Below are 18,473 nucleotides of genomic sequence, written 5' to 3'. Positions count from 1 at the left end.
ACACACACACACACACACACCAAGGACTTTTACCTTCTCAGATTAGTTTTAAGGCTAATGCCAACATAAATGTGGGCATTGGTGGATTGAGGGACAAATAAGAGACAAATAAGTGCCCTATCCACCGACCTAAAACCCTACCTGGGCCGATTCTTAATCTGTAGTTTATTTGAAGTGATTTCCTCTTGTTGCCCTAAAGCAGCAACAGCTCAAATCCTCACAGGGGCTACTTTACTTGTGTTGTGGATGTTTAAAGTTGAATTTGGCACAACTTTACTTTCACGGTCCTCTACATATTCATCTTACTCAATCACTCTGAGGATGAACCACTGAAAAAAGATGAGCTTGGGAGCTTTTAATTCCTGCTTAAACAAAAAACGTATTCTGCCACTTTATCAGCAATGTGTTTTTGTCTTTCCAGACATGACAGGGGAAAGGACTGTAGAGAAAACTTTTGAGCAGTGACCTTACTCCTCACAAAAGTAACACTGGAGCTGCTTTTGAAATCTACCATGTACCACCACTTGTGAAAATTTTTCGAGAAATATTGACCTATTTAATTTGCCAAGAGTCCAAGACAGTTTTCAGTCAGCAGTTAGCTTTGCTCAGCATCAAGGTGGAAAACAGAGGTAAAAAGCCTGACCGAGCTAGGCTAGCTAATAGCTCCTCTTGTCTCAAGTATATGCTAAGCTAAGATGCTGGATCTAGCTTGATAGTTAATGCACAGCCACAATCATCAAACTCTCTGCAAGAAAGCAAATAATTTTCAAAAATGTCAAATAATTTCTTTAAACGACTTCAGAAAATTGAATTATCAGTAGTAAAATTAGGGTCAAAGGACACAGAGTTTGATCAAACCACTGCACTGAGCAAAAGTTTAGCTAAACCCAGCATAAAAATGATCGTTAGAGATAAAGTACAAAAAAAAATCTAATTTATATTAATAATGCTAGTAAATTAAATCAGTTTTCATTCTCACTTTCTTTCTATTCTTAAACAGTATTAGTATTGGGACACCTTGTAAGCAAATGCATAAACATTCAGGGTTTGATCTTAATTCTGTAACACATCTCTGCACTGTTTCAGTAGTAGTAGTAAGTGGAAAAAGTTCTAACAAAGCATATAAAAATTTTTAAAGACTTACAGTTTTGTGATGTCAAGGCTATGGATAAATGGCAGATCTAGAACACCATACTGTCATATGGTTCGTTATTGTATAACTAAACTTAAATGCTGAGAAAGTTTAAATACAAAGATCCAGACCAGTATGCCTAACAGGTTTAGAAACACGACTGTAGCGTTACACCTAGTTGGTGTACCACCATGTTCTTGACTGTCTCTCAAACACGCAGCTATTTTGTTATTTCACCGCAAAAAAACTCTGGTCCAAGCTGTGGTTGTGACAGAATGCAGCCTAAATGCTAGAGGGGAGTTTTTAATTTAAATGTTCATTAGTTTCCTGACCACCAGAGTCATCACAATACATTATGAAAACTTTAAATGGTTAAATGCTTGCAACCTTTAAGCCATGTGTCAATGTGCATGTTAAAAGTGCATGACCCACACTGACCCCGCCACTACAGACATGTCCATTAAAGCAGATTAGCTCTCAATAGTGCCGGGCCACGTCGCTCACACTGGTGACTAAGCAGAGCAGTATGGCTCCATTTTTTGCCCTACAGCTTTAGGTCGATATCAATCTTAATCTCCATATTGATGTAGAAAAGCCACTTGCCATGATGCAGCCTTACAGGGTGTTATATAATGGGGGTGGTACAACCAATGACACATGAAAGCCTTCACACGTGAGAAAGATTTTCACACTACTTGTTCCCCTCACACGTGTCCATATGTAGGATCTGTGTGCGAAGTGGCAGCTATACAATATTAAGCTGGCCTCTGGCTTTTGCAAGGTGTTTGGGAGTAGCCAGTGGCCTGTGGGGGAAAGATAATCTCTCTATTGTGAAGAGCTGCCTGTGGTGGACTAATGCACTGTCACTATTTGAGCCTTTGATGTCACAACACTTATAGTTTCATCACTCACCCAACCAAAACAAATGCACATGCAATACTTTGGATAAATTTTTTATTCATATAACTGGATATGCCTGTAGTTATTTTTTTAGAGCTGAAATGATCAGTCGATTAATCAGTTAGTCTGCAGTTTAAATATTAATTGTAAAAAATACATTTTTAAAAGAAAAGTGGCCAAAAAAATAAATAAAATAATAGCAATAGTTTCAGGTTTGTTTGTCTTCTTTTATTGTAGGTAATTCCATATCTTTGGTCTCTTAGTGAGACAAAACAAAGCATGGGATGAGAATTGGGAGAAAATTTAAAGATCACACAATTAACTGAGAAAATAACTACAAAACGAATCACTGAGAGAAAGTTAAGAAAAAAAATACTATCTGGTTACTTTTCTTCTTTCATGATAGACAATTCCACATCTTTGGTCTTCTTGTGAGATAAAACAACACGTGTGATGAGAATTGGGGGAACTAACTGATTGAGAAAATAACTGCAAAATGAATCAACAAGACTATGGTTTTAAAAGAAAATGGGAGAAAAAATCTGGTTTGCTTGTCTTCTTTTATGATTGGTAATTACATATGTTATAAGATCAAACAATTAATTGTTTCAGAAAATAACTGCAAAATGAATAACAGTTGCTTTTTTCCCTTAAAAAATAGATATTAACTTCTCTTTATCAATTAAGAACTGATCATATTTCTTGAGATTTTCCCAAACAAAGGAAGAGTTAAGATAATAAATGAAAGCAACAGATTACTGTCCAGCTAGATATTGTTCAGCTCAAAATAAAAATTCATTCTTTCATATTGCTTGCACTGGAAAATCTGCATCTACCCTCTCCATCCATTTCTCATCAATGGTAAGAAAACATAAAAAGTTAATTCCAGTCAAATCAAAATCTACCAGATGATCTAACATAAGTCTCAGTGTATAAAAGGATTGCTTTGGAAAAGTTCTTTCCCAGACCTGAAAGTTCAGAGGAGACAAGCAATCAATGACCACTGGACTACACACTGTACTTATTTTGAGTTGGCCTAAAAATACTCTCTACTCAGGAAGCTACAGAAGTGTTCTCTCCCAATTTGGAGGCTTAAAAATATAAATTCACAGTACCTAAACCTTCCCATAAATAGAGAGAAGACTGAGATCTCTGAGATTGAGGGCAAGCGCTGGGTGAAGCTGCATGGTTATCTCACAGAGCCATCAATTAAAGCATTACCAGTATGCTTTCTGCATTGGACACATCTGTACTTGTCTAAAAGGTCATAAAATATACAGATACTTACACATACAAGCACACACACACACATATATATACACACACACACACACACACACACACACACACATGCAAAGCATTGGTCACACTCGCTCTGCCACACAAAGACCATCCCTCATTCAGTGTGAAAGCTTTTTCAGAAAAATCCTATGAATCCAGCGGGGTTGGTGTGTGCGTCCGTCCCTTTGGAGCGAAGCCTGGAGTTTTCTCTATTAAAGCCATTCATCCTCTCTGGCAACTATCAGAGCCAGCTAGCACCCTTTCAGCAAAGATTTTTTTTTCCCTCCAACCCGGTCAATAGTGTGTGTGGTCTGACTGTCTTGCTTTTTTCCAAAACCACGGTCTCTCTCACACACAAACAAATCAATCTCTGAACTGTCTTTTTTCAGACCCGTCGTCTTTAAATAAACACAAACACATACACACACACACAGACACAGAATGAAGCAAGCAGACACACTAAGTGCACTGTCACAGAGCTCCGTCACCGGCATGTTAAATTATTCAACAGTCCCTCACAGACAATTTTGCACATCAGAGAAGGTAAAGGATGAAGAGCAAGGGGGTTGTACGTGGGTACCACTAGTGGGGGTTGCGTGTTGTGAGGATCAACAGGTTACACTCATACACACACTTATTGAACAGGATAGAGAGCTGAAGAGCAGGAGAAGAGTGGTTTTGCCACTGAAGCAATCATTTCTATGGGTTTCTATACTTTAGGAGACACTGATGTCATATTTCAGGGGTGTTTGGTCAGTGTAAGTAATTTGGAAAAAAAATTACCTGACTGCTTGGAATAAAATGGATAAAGTGCTTTAGTTTGGGAATTTTTCGTTGGGGAATATTTTGACAGACATTGTGATATAAGTTACAATTTCAGTGGGAATAGTAGTTTCTGCATTTCTTTTCCACTGAAAGAAATTGAAAACAGTGATTTGACTTTGGGCTGCACAGTGGCTTGGTGGTTAGCATTTTCACCTTGCTGTTAGAAGATCCCCGGTTCGCATGGAGTTTGCATGTTCTCCCCATGCATGCGTGGGTTTTCTCCGAGTTCCTCCTACAATCCAAAAACATGTTGAGGTTAATTGGTAACTCTAATATTGTCCAGAGGTGTGAATGTGAGTGTGACTGTTTGTCTCTATGTGTAGCCCTGTGATAGACTGTTGACCTGACCAGGTGAACCCCCCACGACCCTAATGAGGATCACGCGGTGTATAGATAATGGATAGATGGATGGATGATTTCACTTTTGCTGCCTTCTCTACCAAACAGTCCTGTTCCCTTATATTAGAAAATATGATTTTGTAGGCCGGGCATTTCCATAACATCCAAAAGCTTATTTTCTAATTACATGTTGTGATACATTTGACCATTATTAAAAAAAAATAAATTAAAATTGGGATTTGAATAGTGTACTTGGCCATACTGAGATTTCAATAATATTTTACTTTTTCAGCCCTACTGTAGACCAAAATGAAACATTTCCGGATGTGTGTTTTATCTATAAACTGTAAATCTGTACATGTGGTGACTATTTCCCCTCTCGGTGGCTTTAGAGAAGTGACAGGAAGAAAGCTGCTGCACTTTTATTTCAAAGTGCAAGAAATTACATCATCGTCGTTGTCATGAAGTTTAAGCACAATGAGGTTTCAGTTTTTTCTGTAATTGCTGTACACTCCAAAAATCAAACTTAAGATCACTGATGAATGTTTAACTTTAGGATTTGTGTTGAAGACAGGTTGCAAAGAGAACTGGGAGGACAGAAAAGAAAACCTGGAAAGTACCCAATCAGCAAACTGAAACTAGAAAAAGCACTATAAATGAGGCAGTAAACTGAGTGAACTTTGATCTCAAACACACCTTTGTTCTATTTTTAAATGGATTAAATACCTCAGTTTCTATGGTTGGTAGCTCTCAGACAAAGACAAGGACACAGGACAAAGACAATGTGCGTGTTTGCAATTTTATTTCTTGTGAAATAAAAATCTTAAGTAACTTTTTTTAGGATTTAAAACTAAATTGAGGGTTTAAAAGCACTAAGGCTCTAACAATAAAGACGTTTCCAATTTCTTAAACAAACTTAACTTTCAAAACACCTGATTTTGAAGAGGACAAAGCCATTTTTTGCCAAAACACCCAAAAGACCTAGTACAGATATCAAAAGCCTTTTGAATTATACTCAAATCGAAAAGGCAGCTTAGTAAAAACATTTGCTTTACTTTTTAAATATTTGTTGCTGCATCATGACAGCTTCCTGGTGTATCTCTCATCTTCTATGACGTGCCTGCAGGAAAACATGCCTAAATGTGGGAGTTTTATGTTTATGTAATTTCTTTTCTCCCGGGCAATCATTCTGGCCAAACTCTTTTTCGAAAACCCTTGTAGGCCCCGCACAGTGCCGGTTCATTATTTTAAAAGCACGCCTCCACCAGCGCCACCTCCTCTAAGCTGACTCACTGAACAAACACCAACATGCACATGCTGGATTTTATGCAAATTATGTCCAAAAACCATTCAATTAATCTGAAGTGATTTGCAGGGACTGCATATGCGCACCTTAGCAGTGATGCCTTAGTCACTGTCCCCTGGAGAAGTTGATGTAAATAAATATAAAAAAGTACAAACATAAAATAACACTTGAATCACTCTAGGGCTCACACTAACCTAGATCTTCTCTTTCTAACTTGGACAAAAATCCTACAGTAGCTTGGCTTCTGGCTGTGTGTCAGTAAGAGTATGTACAGTACTAGAATTTTCTATATGAGTGTATTGTATGTATTAGGGCTAATAAGGCATATTTTGAATAAAGAAGAGAAAGAGACAAAGAAGTCATGAAGAGGCGACGAAAAAGAAAAAAACTGAAGACAAAGAAAAAGCAGTAAGAGGAAGAGAAATAAGGACTGAGAAACGTGACCTACACAAACTGAAACAGATTGAGATTAATGAATGTCTATCCCTGCTTATATAGTTTGTCACATGACCCACTGTCATCCACAGAAACGTAAAAATTTACTGAACAGAAAGTGATCCAGTTGATAGTGTAAAATTTATATATGTGTGTGTGTGTGTGTGTGTGTGTGTGTGTGTGTGTGTGTGTGTGTGTGTGTGTGTGTGTGTGTGTCATTAGAATTGGTTAGAAATGACATTTTTCACAGCAAACATTTTTAAAAGGAATGGTGATGAAAATTTTAGAAACGTCTATAGGTTTTAACCACATACTGTATATAAAGGTGGACGAGACCTCTGTACGCCACTCATAGGTTTCCTGAACAGTGGTTTTGAAACCAACACTTTTTCAGTGCTTGACTTGTCCTCAAGCTTGGCTCACATTACAAGAGTTTTAGTCCAATTAACCCCATTTTGCTCCTTCCAATAATCGGAAGAGAAATGTTCCCAGATTTGTTGGTCATATGAGGGGTTTACAGATCCAGTCTAAAACCTCCCAAACTGCTTGCAGACTCATTTGGGCCTTCATTTTTCAGTACTGGAGGTTACCGCTTGAATTTATCCTTGTGGTTCCCCAGTGTTTTGACTTGAAATAAATTCCTTTTACCATCACTGCCTTTTTATGGCAGCTTTTGATGTCACAGCAAAACAATCATAGGTGTAATTAATAAAATGACTGCAACAGTGGAACAATAAAAAGAAACAAAGCTGTCATTAATGCAATTAGTTACACTTGTGCTTTTCCTGCTGTGACAAATAAGGATATCTGGAAATAGATAGTAAACACACAATAGCTCCAGGAGACTAAGTAGGAGCGTAGGTCACAGTAAAAGCAGCTTCTGTACAAACTTATCATTAACACATTACTTTGATAAACCCTTTGTCAGTATCAGCTGTAACAGTTCCACACTGTGAACAGTTCACTTTTTGCTTTTGTATTTGTATGAGCAGGAGTATGTTTTGTTAAATTTCAAAGTGTTGTGATCCTATGTGGGCTGGTTGAGATGTTTGGCTTGAAAGAGAAATAAAAATTGAACTGAACTAATTTAACTTTTCCACTGATTTTGTCATCTTGAGGAGGAAAACGAGGAAACAAGGTCAAAGTGTGGGGGGTGTTCAAGAAGCATGATCTTTGCCTCTGTAGGAGGCTGTGATCCTGAAAAGAACAACAGCATCAGTCGTTTCAGCAAGAGCCCAAAAAACATCTGTTTATCCTGAACTGACAAAGCCCTCTAGCAGCTCTATTTGAAAGGAAGAAGGCGACTTTATTATACAATGACAAAGTCCGTATTAGGAGGTGGTCATAGTGGATAGAGGAGTCAACACAAACACTGAACTTTAAGAAAGGAGACTGCTTTTGATCGTGACTAATATGTTAAAGTACGATTATGTTTGAATACAGATCAAAACAAACTTATCTTTATAATGAAAATCACAATGTTTTCCTAACCTTGGCAAAGTGTTTATTTATGAAATACCGCAATCTTTCCCCAAACAGAACCAAACATACCTGCTGATAGAAAACATCCAATCAGAAAATGACTGAATATGTCATTATAAAATATGTGGATGATCAAGGACCTGCTTTTCAGTAGAAAAGGGTCTTTAAATCCTGAACCAGACAAGAATCACATTCAAAACTGCAACTATCATGCCAGCTTAAATCATAAAAAGGCAAAAAAATTGTGACAAAATTTACTTTTGATAAACGAGAAGAGCATTTAACCCCCCCAAAATCTGGTGTACTCTGGTGAACTCTAAATTTAGTTTAGTGAAGGGCAACTGTTGAGCTGTTCACCATTATTCCAATTCCATTTGGTGCAGTCAACCAAGCATTGTTTCATTTAAAGGTTCTTGGTCAAAAAACACTACATCTCTGACACACTATTGAAGGCCAAGGAACAAAAAAAACTTTTATTAACAATATAGAAACTATGACTCCAAACCACTGCTATAGTGGCTAATTCTAGCCATGGTTGGTCTTCCATCTCGACGAATCATGGCTAGAATCACATTGTGATTCTAGCCATGATTTATTTAATCCCACCGTTCCCCTTGCATGAGCATTCTTTATATTTTGGAACATCTTTAATGACTTCTGAATCCTAAAGTCATCTCCCGCTCACTGCAATTAGAAGCCACCATCACTGAATTCCACCAGCTGGAGTGGATATGGTCTCAAAACAACACAAAGCATGTCCTGTAGATGTAAATCCTATCATCATCAAGAAGTCAGAGATCAAGTCAGGCATGACTCTGCTACCTCTACAGCCTTCAAATTTGCAGTGGCCTGCTCAGGTGGTGGTCCTGCTGGCTAATGAGTCTGTATCACGGGTAAATGACGGGATGGGTGACTGGAGACCATTCAATCCGAGGGTTAACAGGGTGTAATCTGCATTGCATTCGCCCGCACACGAGCCAAATTTAATCCATAAAGCTGACCCTGGGTCACCCGGTTCAGCAGAGAATCTGTCAGAATCTGTTTAAACCAGCTCAGCTTCATGACACCCACCTTCAACTTCAAAACGAACACACTCACAGAGCCAATGATGTTTTTTCGTATCTGTGTATTTACTTGAAAAATTTAGATTTGAATCAGGAGGTAACATGGTTTGGCATCTGCACTCACATACTGAATTTTAAATACTTAGAGAGCTCAAGACAGCAACCTTTCAAGACATCATCTGAACGTTCATATCAATGGCTGATTACATTTTAAGTCTGAATATCAAAATGTAAAAATCAGTTAAATTCATTACCTCCAAGCATAAAAATACTAAAGTAAAGCTATGCATAATGTTCAAGGTTGTAACAAAAATCTAGCTCTGACACATGGGAAAAATTTTGACTCTGGGTACTACAATTTTAATACTCTAAGACTACACCAGGGAAAAGAAAAAAACACAATCTAAGGATAACAAAATAAATAATTATTCAACTTTTAGACTCTTTTCCCTCTGGGACTTTCCTCCTGCTTTTGCATGTTTGCACCATAAAAGCCTACTCCAAAATAGCACAGTCACATAAATGTCACAAATTATTCTCAGCCGGAGAACAATTTGAAGGAAATTCAATGTAAATAAAGGTGTTTATGAAGATTTAAATTTGTTAAGTACACAAAAACTAGGACAAAATAGGCCTGTCTACTGCTATGGATGAGTGAAAGAGCAATCGTGAGACACAGCTTGGTTTTATTTCTCACCAAGAAGGGCTAGTATAGAGAGGCTTAGTTACAGAAGCTGATGGATCAATACCTAGTGGCCTAAAGAAAGAAAAAGGCTCTGATTACCACCTTTCTATCCATTTACACTTCAAGCAAAACAAAGAAAGACAAAACAAGAAAGACATTAAGTTTCTATTTCACATAACTCCAGGCTCACATCACAAACTGCTATGGGAAATGCATTTAAAATACTTACTTCAAAAGCATTTTTGATTCATATCCAAAGTTGACAGTTTCCACAAAAATTCATACATATGTGGCAGTTAAATGTCAATACTATAGGGCATAATATTCAGCAGCTTCCTCTGTGGGAAAAGCACTATTATATTCCTATTGTCAATTCACAAAAAAAGGGAAGAGAAGGTGACAGAGAACAATTAAAGGCAAATGTCAATTAGATTTGGTTGGTGAGGTCGTAGCCTTTGGGCGCCAGATTGTTATTGACCCTGGGTGACCCACATCGAACTGCTTCTGGCGCTAAACTGGTGTGGAAGAGACAATGCGGTGCATTTGATGAGTGTTTTCGTCATTGTGTGTAACACTCACTGCCATTGGCCACATCTACAGGCTCAGCTAGGACTGAGGAGACTAGAAGGATCGTATCGACGAGGCAATAACCCCGGGCCTGTTTATGACACTATCAATTCCCAGCTGTATTGATTTCATTGTGGCTGTAAAAGTGTTCTTCAGTTGCACACCCAAACACGACAGCAGTGGAATCAAAAAGAAACACAATACTATGCAAGCATACTGAAGCACATGTCATGCTTTTTTTTTCCACTATGAACAAATATTCAGCTGATAACACACACACACATGCATGACAGCATGTCAAACCGAGAGCAATCAGTCTCAGTCTGTTGGACATCAAGGCCACATGACAGCCTATATAGATAACTTATGAATTATACCCACTGTGCCATGACTGAGGCCGGCTATCGCCCCCACATCAGCCATTCTCACTCTTCAAAGACTCAAACACGCTTTGCATGTGTGTCTTAGAGAAGACATGCATGCTGAGAGAGTCCTAGCCATGGCCCCGACACCACTGTAACAAGTGCCAGTGGTCAAATGTCTCCACCGGCCTGTGAGTCATCCATGTGCTGTAGCCCCATTCTGCTTTCCCCAAAGGCCATGCAAAATACATGAGTTTCAACATATGAGAGAAAATGTGCAGATACACATAGGCTTATCACATGTACACAGCCACACACACACACACACACACAAACACACACACACACACACACACACACACACACACACACACACACACACACACACACACACACACACACACACACACACACACACACACACACACACACACAGAATGCATGTAATCATTACATGAAGTGCTACAGTCATTTAATCAGCAGGGCACATTGACACACACACACACACACACACACACACACACACACAGGGACTTCAACTTGTGGAAGTACACACCAGCTGCTCTAGTTTCTGCTCCAAGTGTGTGTGTGTGTGTGTGTGTGTGTGTGCGTGCGTGCGTGCGTGCGTGCGTGCGTGCGTGCGTGTGTGTGTGCGTGTGTAGAAGAGGAAGGCTGAGAGTTGAGTGAAGTGCTACTCTAAAGCCCAACAGGATTTTCCAATCAAGAGCAGCAGAAAGATTAATAGAGGCCTACTGAATGCTCCATAGTGAAAGCGGTGCATGAGAGAAATTATTACAGTGAGTAGGACATGCATTCGGCTCTTCAGTTTTATTCATTATGAAATATTAAAGAGGGGCTGAAATTTAACAGGCAGGTTTAGCTGCTATTAGCAGTTCAGAGGAGTGACTGATGCTTCAGTGCCATGAGCGGTAGAGTCAAGCTACTACTGTCCTTGAATAAGTCCACTTTTCTCAGACAGACTGAGTGAATCAGGTTTATTTGGTGATCTGGTGCAACAGACTGAGAACAGAGATTCAGATTCTTTGCCTGAGGAAGTGTCTTAATCTTTTCAACGGCCTTGTTTCCTTAATCTGCCAACCATGGTGTGCCGAAATCAGAGCAATGCCGACTGTCCTCTAGACAAAGCTGAAGCGATGAACATGAGTCTACTGTAAATCTCCCAGCTCGGTGAATGGATTCCATGTAAGACAACTATGCTGGGCGGATGAGACGCCCTCTTTGACTTTCTTGAAGGCTGTGTTCTTGGAGGGAAAAAAAAAAAGCGATGATGTCATGCAGTCATTCAACCAGACCTCATGAGATGGCGGGGGATGTTGTGATTCACGGTTATACATTTCTGGGTTGGACTCCCAGAGCTGTCAGCTTCATAACAGACTGAATAAAAATGTCCTGCAACCACTATTGTATCACAGGGAGCCATTTTCTGAAGCAGCCTGTGGCTTTTCTGTTGACCGTGAACAGACGAGAAAGATTGGGGTGGGGTCACAAGAGATGCGTCGAAGTCTGCAAGTAGTTTCAGACAAACACCGCAAACTTTGTCTTGCTCACCGACTGCTTACGTGACACAGTGCCCCAATTGTTTTCTCTAGATGACTGTAGAGCAGCAGTGTGTCAAAGTCAACACGAAAATACCTTGATAAGAAGACTCGTGGTTCTTATGTCTCAAAGGCATCAGGACATACTAAGACTAAGCACACTAACCTATAACCTTTCTTGCCTCGATTGCCTTTTTAAAGGAAGAGAGAATGAGCAGATAAACTGAAAGAGAAAGACAGCGGGAGGAAATTAAGCAGAGGAAACTCCAAAAAGGAAACATGCATCTAGGCCACTGAGTCATTTCCCTTGTGTTTTGCTTCTTCCTCTTCTTTTTCAAATATACACTGACAGTATAAATTATGTACATCATCACTGGGGTTTACGGAGAGTGGGAGAGGGCCCATGGGTTTTAAGCTTTAGGATTTCAGCTTTTTATCCCCTGTAAAGTCTGCCTGCAATTAGTTTGGGAATTAATTTAGGCTCAGAACTTAGCCTCCCCCTTCCTCTTTTAGATCTGTACTGATTCATCCAACCCTCTTTTACTCACAGAGAGAAAAAAAGAGAAATGGGGGTAAAAAAGAAATGAAATATCTGCCCTGTGGAGGACACATTTTATCCAGACAAATAACTTTAAGGTAGCACCAGTGTTACAGCTGCTACATGTCAGTGTATTACATGTTTGTTAATAACATTAAAGACCACTTGTCTCTGTGTATGAAACAACTGCAAGTGGTCAAGCTAATTACATAAGAAGAATCGATAAGCATCAACTGTAAAGTGTTGCATCATTAAAACCCTGGGCACTTAAATATTGATGGGTTGTGTTAAACAATTGTTTGTGAAACTATGTCCAATAATGTCCGTGTAGTTTCTCATTCATCCAGGTCATGGTTATCTAAAGTTGTTTAAATCAATCCAACTGGACTTTAAGAAGGTTCCTTGAAGACGTTTCACCTCTCATCCAAGAGGCTTCTTCAGTTCTGGTGGTGGTTGATGTTGCCTCGGCTTATAACCCCTGTGAGGTGTGGTCAGTGTTATTCACATTCCGACGACCATTGCCAAGGCCCACCTGGCTCCTCAACGATGGTCGTTGGGAGCCAGGGAGTGACACAAAGGGGGTCGTTGAAATGCGAGTTTCACCGAGCCCTCGTATGCTAATCGGGGTCGTTAGCATGAGCCACCTCACCTGAGTCATTCTGCCGAGTAGTTCTTTTGGGGAGTTTTGAAAGGACCTGATTGTAAAATAGTGAAAGATGACGTCGCAGACCACCCCCCCTGTTCAGAGATGGCTTCTCCACTTTGACATGGATGGCTTCTTTCACGCCTCTCTCAAACCATCTGTCCTCCCTGTCCAAAATCTGAACATTGGTGTCCTGAAATGAGTGTCCCTCTTCCTTGAGGTGAAGGAAGACCGCCGAATCCTGTCCTGAGGATGTAGATGTTTTTCCCCCCAGTATTTGTAACACCTGCAGGTACCTCAAAAACCGATGTGTATGTTTATCACAGGATAATTTTTTATTTTTGAAAAAGAATTAATTTTAAAAATTCATCTTTAGTGGTTTTTTTTTTCATTTTACTGATTAATGGCATTATTTTCTAGCCATGGTTGTGCCGTTTCCATAGAGGTGCAGAACTTTATATTGCCAAAGACTCAAAAAAACACTCAAAATCTTCTTGCCACTCAAAGAGCAAAGTGCTTGTTGTTTTCCTCTCTCTCTCTCGCTCTCTCCCTCTCTAACCAGCAGTTAAGATCCAAATGACCTTCAGTTTGTAGACATTTAAAACAGTAAGTTACACTAGATCAATGCTAGAACATGAATGGGTTTTAGCTCTCTGCTTGACAAATTCTTTAAATGATGCAAAGTTACTAAAATGTTTCCATGATTTGATTTTAATTATTTAGTTTGAATTTTCTGTTGAATGGAGTCAGGTTGAAAAGACATGCTCACAAGTGTAAACCTGATGGCCTAAATCTGACTAATGCTCATAACCATACGCTTGAGAACATTCGCTCTCCAATCAGTACACTGCTCTGTTGCTATTTTAAAAAAAACACATTTAGCTGTTTTTCTTCCCTTTTTAACATTCGCTGTTGGTCAAGGCTTGCTGTTCCTGGTGGGATTTATTATTTTCTACAACTCTCTCACACTCTGTCTCTTTGGGATAAGAGAGCGGCCTCTAGATCAGACATCTTCTACTTTAACTGTGCAGTGCGATATCGCTTGTACACATAGATCAGACGCCATGACCCTCCAGTCCACAAAAAACACTGTGGTCCTTTGTGTTTTGCCGATCAATAATTAATCAGGTAAACCTTTATATTTCAAATATTTGTCAAGAAAACAAGGAAAGGACATAAATTAATAACAGGGACCCTTTATTTATAACACAGAGCTCAATAAAGCAGAGTGAGAGAGAGCATATGTATTAATGTTTGAGAAGGAATAGAAAGCGGTGATAGATAGAGAAAAGCTCTTACACTAGATGAATGTCAAGGTGTGTCAGATCTGGTAGCCCTGCTTGCTGTTGTATTATGGCTCAATCATTTTTATGACCTGAACAGTCATGTGTGCTGGGATATGTGTTTTCAGCCACAGCTCATTTGACTTTCCTACAATGCGGCAGATTATCAGACACTACTAATGTTACATTTTAGACCTAGACACTATCACGAGTTTTTAAAGCTTATCAATGAAATATTGCTTAGTTATCTTGTGTGTTCTCACCACTTGGACAAGCAGCTTGAACTCTGAAACCTAATCTGGCTGTGAAATTGGCCTGATTCCTGATCTTTCGCTTTGAACTGGTTAAGAATGCACAAAAAGCTTTCCTCTCGGACATGACCCCGGAATCATAGCAGGAAACAATAGCTGGACACGGGTCAGGCAGGTTGCCATCTATAAAAAAAATAAATAAATCAGGAAGGGTGTGTGCATGCATTGAATTCTTTGATACCCTGACAACTTGATAATTTAACTACTTCCTCATTTGCCCTCTGGGACAGTATCATCCCTGCAATTATCCTAAGATTCACAGCCTTGTGCCTTTGCAGCGTTGCACATCTGGTTCATTTGTGTTAGTGTATGACAAGAGCTTGTGTGTGAGCGAGAGAGGAAACGAGAATGAGAGAGTGAAGCAGTGGGGTGGGGTGTCGACTGGCAGAGTTTCCTCCAAGTCACAGTTTAATTGGACAATTGTTCAGCTTAACCTCGAGGCTCTCTGGGTTCACAAAAGCATGCAAAGCCGTCCTAGTACGGACTATTAGGCAAGAAAAGGGTGGTGGAACTACTTACTTTGGCTTGTATTGCATTCTTTTTCTTCATGAGAAACTCCTATGTTCCCTCATGCAATATGACACAACATTCACATCCAGTCTGATGAATCAGGGGTTAGCTAAAAAAGAGCTCAGTAAGAGAGATACTTGCAGCAGAAACAGTGTAAGCTCCATAATTTGTCAGCCCTGGATGCTGTCTTGTGTTTTAAATCACCAGCGGGGGAATCCTGCTAAAAAATATCCTGCTTGGCTGAGACACAGAGTTAAGTAAAAAAAAATTAAAAATAAAAGTCACATTTATCCTGATACATTGCTGGCTGGCGAGAGCACAACGCAATCTCCCCCAGATTCATCATGAGGCAAATCTCCACTTGACCCAATGGAGGCTATCCAGTCACAGCATTACGGATGCACAGAGCTTGGGCAGAGGCCTAGATTCTCTTGGGACTGGGGGGATGGGGTGGGTTTGGCACACACTCTGGTATCCCAACAGATGAGGAGTTATCAAGCATCTGAGGCAGGTTCGGCAGCAGGGAGACCAAAAAAGTTCAGTGCCATCTTTACAGGCAACATCACCTTCAAAACTTCTGAATCATTTGTGATAAAAGCATATCAACTATCAGTGAATGATGCCACTGCTAGCCACAGCATGCTGACACAAAAGTGCTTTGCAAAGACACTCAAAAAGAAATGAAAGACAAGTTCGACCACATGTCTGAAAAGGTGCTGAGTAAAAATTATGATGTATAACTGCAAGATACAAAAAACGCTTTGGGCAGGCAAAGGAAGCTCCCAAAATAGACCAGTGTTGTGCAGTGTATTACCTCACCCCCACTCACATCAGCAAACGTGTCCATCACATCCGTGCATCCTAAGCCTTGCTGACATATCCCTCTCTGCTAGGATGCACTGGATGCACAGTACACTGGAGTTTTCCCAGCCGCTTGCATGCAGGGGAAAGTCAGCAGAACAGATGCAAATTCTAGGCCTATGACATGACGCTTTCAATTTTTTAAAGACCCCTATTACAGTGAACGATGTCATTCTAAAAATACTCCTGTCTGAGCCTTTTCCTCTATTCTGCCAAGCTAAATTAAGCCCTAAACCCAGGAGGGGTGGTGGTGGGCAGAGATAAGACAAGCCAGCCATCAGCAATGGCGATGTCTCTTTGGGTGATGGTGATGGCTGCTCATAATTCCCCAGCACTTCAACTTGACCTAGTCATAGGAGAGCAGATAGAGGCTTGCAGATTTCACAGGAGAGCTGGAGACAGATGTAGCTGGACATAATGAGGGTTGAAAAGAAGGTGGGTGGGTGGAGGGGCTAACTCATGGTCACAGCTGCAACCTCGCCAGAGGATTGGAGGCGCACTTCTAATAAAGGGCTGTAATCAAGTCACTCGTGCTAACCTCCCACACCCACCGAGGCTGACTTGCCAAAATGCCTCTCTTATGACACAGGCTTTAGTATGCTTGAGAAAAACAAAGGGGAAAAGAATAGAACATGCAATGAACAAGAAAGAATGACGTATTTAACAACCAATCTGTTCTGTATTATGGTATATAACATGTGATATCGGTGCAGAGAACAAGTTTAGCCAGATGCTAGTGGAGAGTCTGTGAATACCAGTTGAATGAAGGCGGTCACGTGCCTTCAGACAGGCTTACATATAAAACACTGCAATAAATGCCTTTTGATGTGTGAAATATTTTCATTGTGGAAACTTCAATGGCTGACAGCTCGATCCATTACTGCTCACCGAAATTTAAAGCCGACCAAGACAGTTTTCAGCAACGCAAGGAGGTGAGTGAACAGCAGAAGTGGCACCATCACTGGGGAGGCATTTGTTGATGAGACATCTGTTGGGCCGTGACTTCCTCCCCTCTGAGACAGCTTTCAGTAGACCAAGGCCATGACTCAGGTCTGCACCAGCTGCTAGGCCATGACTAGATCCATTTCACATTTTTCCCTGTGACTCCTATCATGGTCAGTGGTGCAAATACACTGTTTCCATTAAATCCAGAAGTAAATGGAGATGAAAGAGTTTCTGGTTGTGAGCTGGCCTTTGTGGACATGAATCAACAGATGGATTATAAATAAAGACCTTTTGCTAAGAGGGACTAAAGATCTTCACATGTTTTGTTCAAACACACACATTCAATTAAATGAGGAAGAAAGATGATTGAGTCTCCCTTGACGCCCACCAGAGGAAGACTTAGGGATGCACCCGCTGTGAACATGTGCTTGTGTATGTAGTCCTTATACGATTGGCTAATTAAATAAAGTGCTACTTCTACCGTGCATTAACCCTGTTACCAAATATCTGTACTGGTACTATCTCTTGTTGGCTTCACAAGACCATGATTTTGCAGCAGTGCAGAGCTTCGCCGTCTTTTGAAATCATCATTAAAAGCAGTATGCATGAAGAGATCTGTTCATTGAAGAGAGGTGGGGGTAGAGAGGGCATAATGCTCCTCGTCATCTGAGACAGCATTCCTATATTAGACATGCTAAACCAGATCACTGCAGAACATTAAGCCTGACAGCAGCACATTAATATTGATGTGCTCTGGTACTGTAGCATAAACCACCAAACTGCTGCAACACCAACTGAACTGACAATTCTGTAATACATTTTTCAAAAGTCTTCCTTCCATTACATGGAAGTAGAAGGAACTTTTCACTTCAACAGGTTGCCCTAGATGCAAAACAATACAACTACATCAAGGGTTTAAACTACTGGGAAATATCATAATGGATTCTCACAGATATGTGGAGCTGACCAGGTACACAGCCTGTAAACTCATTAACAGAAGAACAGGTAAACTTGTTTATTTTGACATCCACATAGGGGCTGACGTTCATACACCCTCAGAATCACTTAGTAGATTACAGCAGAGACAGTGGAGGTTGTGACTGTCAGTGCGACAGTAAAGGCCCAGATTCTGTAAGGACACAAATGGGCCTCTGCGCTTTCTAGGTGTTCAGTCAGGATTTAACTCAAACAGACTGCATTAGGCAGCGCAGCATATTAGAAGAGCTATAAAAGCCACATCGAGTTCATGACAACCATTACAACTACTGTAGCCTGTTTTACAGGGTAGCATTGACTATTTGTTGTAGAGATAATCTGCCGCAGCCTTTAGTACATCCCAGTGACATGAGGACAGGCACCCAGAAAAAAACATGCAACTCTGTCTGTCATTAAGGAGTTGGAACTGAGCTTTCCATTTCGGTAAGGCCATTTCCTCTCTGAGAAGCTAA

General features: G+C 40.2%; 1 protein-coding gene across 6 annotated transcripts in view; it reads right to left on the bottom strand.

Annotated features, from left to right (window-relative positions):
* Positions 1-18,473, bottom strand: part of taok3a (TAO kinase 3a) — a 75,731-nt gene that overhangs the window by 52,829 nt on the left and 4,429 nt on the right. For 2 of the 6 annotated variants that reach the window (XM_055011648.1, XM_055011651.1), the window contains exon 2: positions 4,292-4,370. The exons of the other annotated variants lie outside the window; for them this stretch is intronic. The gene's annotated coding sequence lies outside the window, so the exon portion shown is untranslated. The remainder of the gene's footprint in view (positions 1-4,291; positions 4,371-18,473) is intronic. 6 annotated transcript variants of the gene reach the window in all.

Source organism: Amphiprion ocellaris, chromosome 6, assembly GCF_022539595.1.
Source record: "Amphiprion ocellaris isolate individual 3 ecotype Okinawa chromosome 6, ASM2253959v1, whole genome shotgun sequence".
NCBI classification, from domain to species: domain Eukaryota; kingdom Metazoa; phylum Chordata; class Actinopteri; family Pomacentridae; genus Amphiprion; species Amphiprion ocellaris.
The sequence above is the reverse complement of the archived record's forward strand: the minus strand, read 5'-3'. Positions and strand labels throughout refer to the sequence as shown.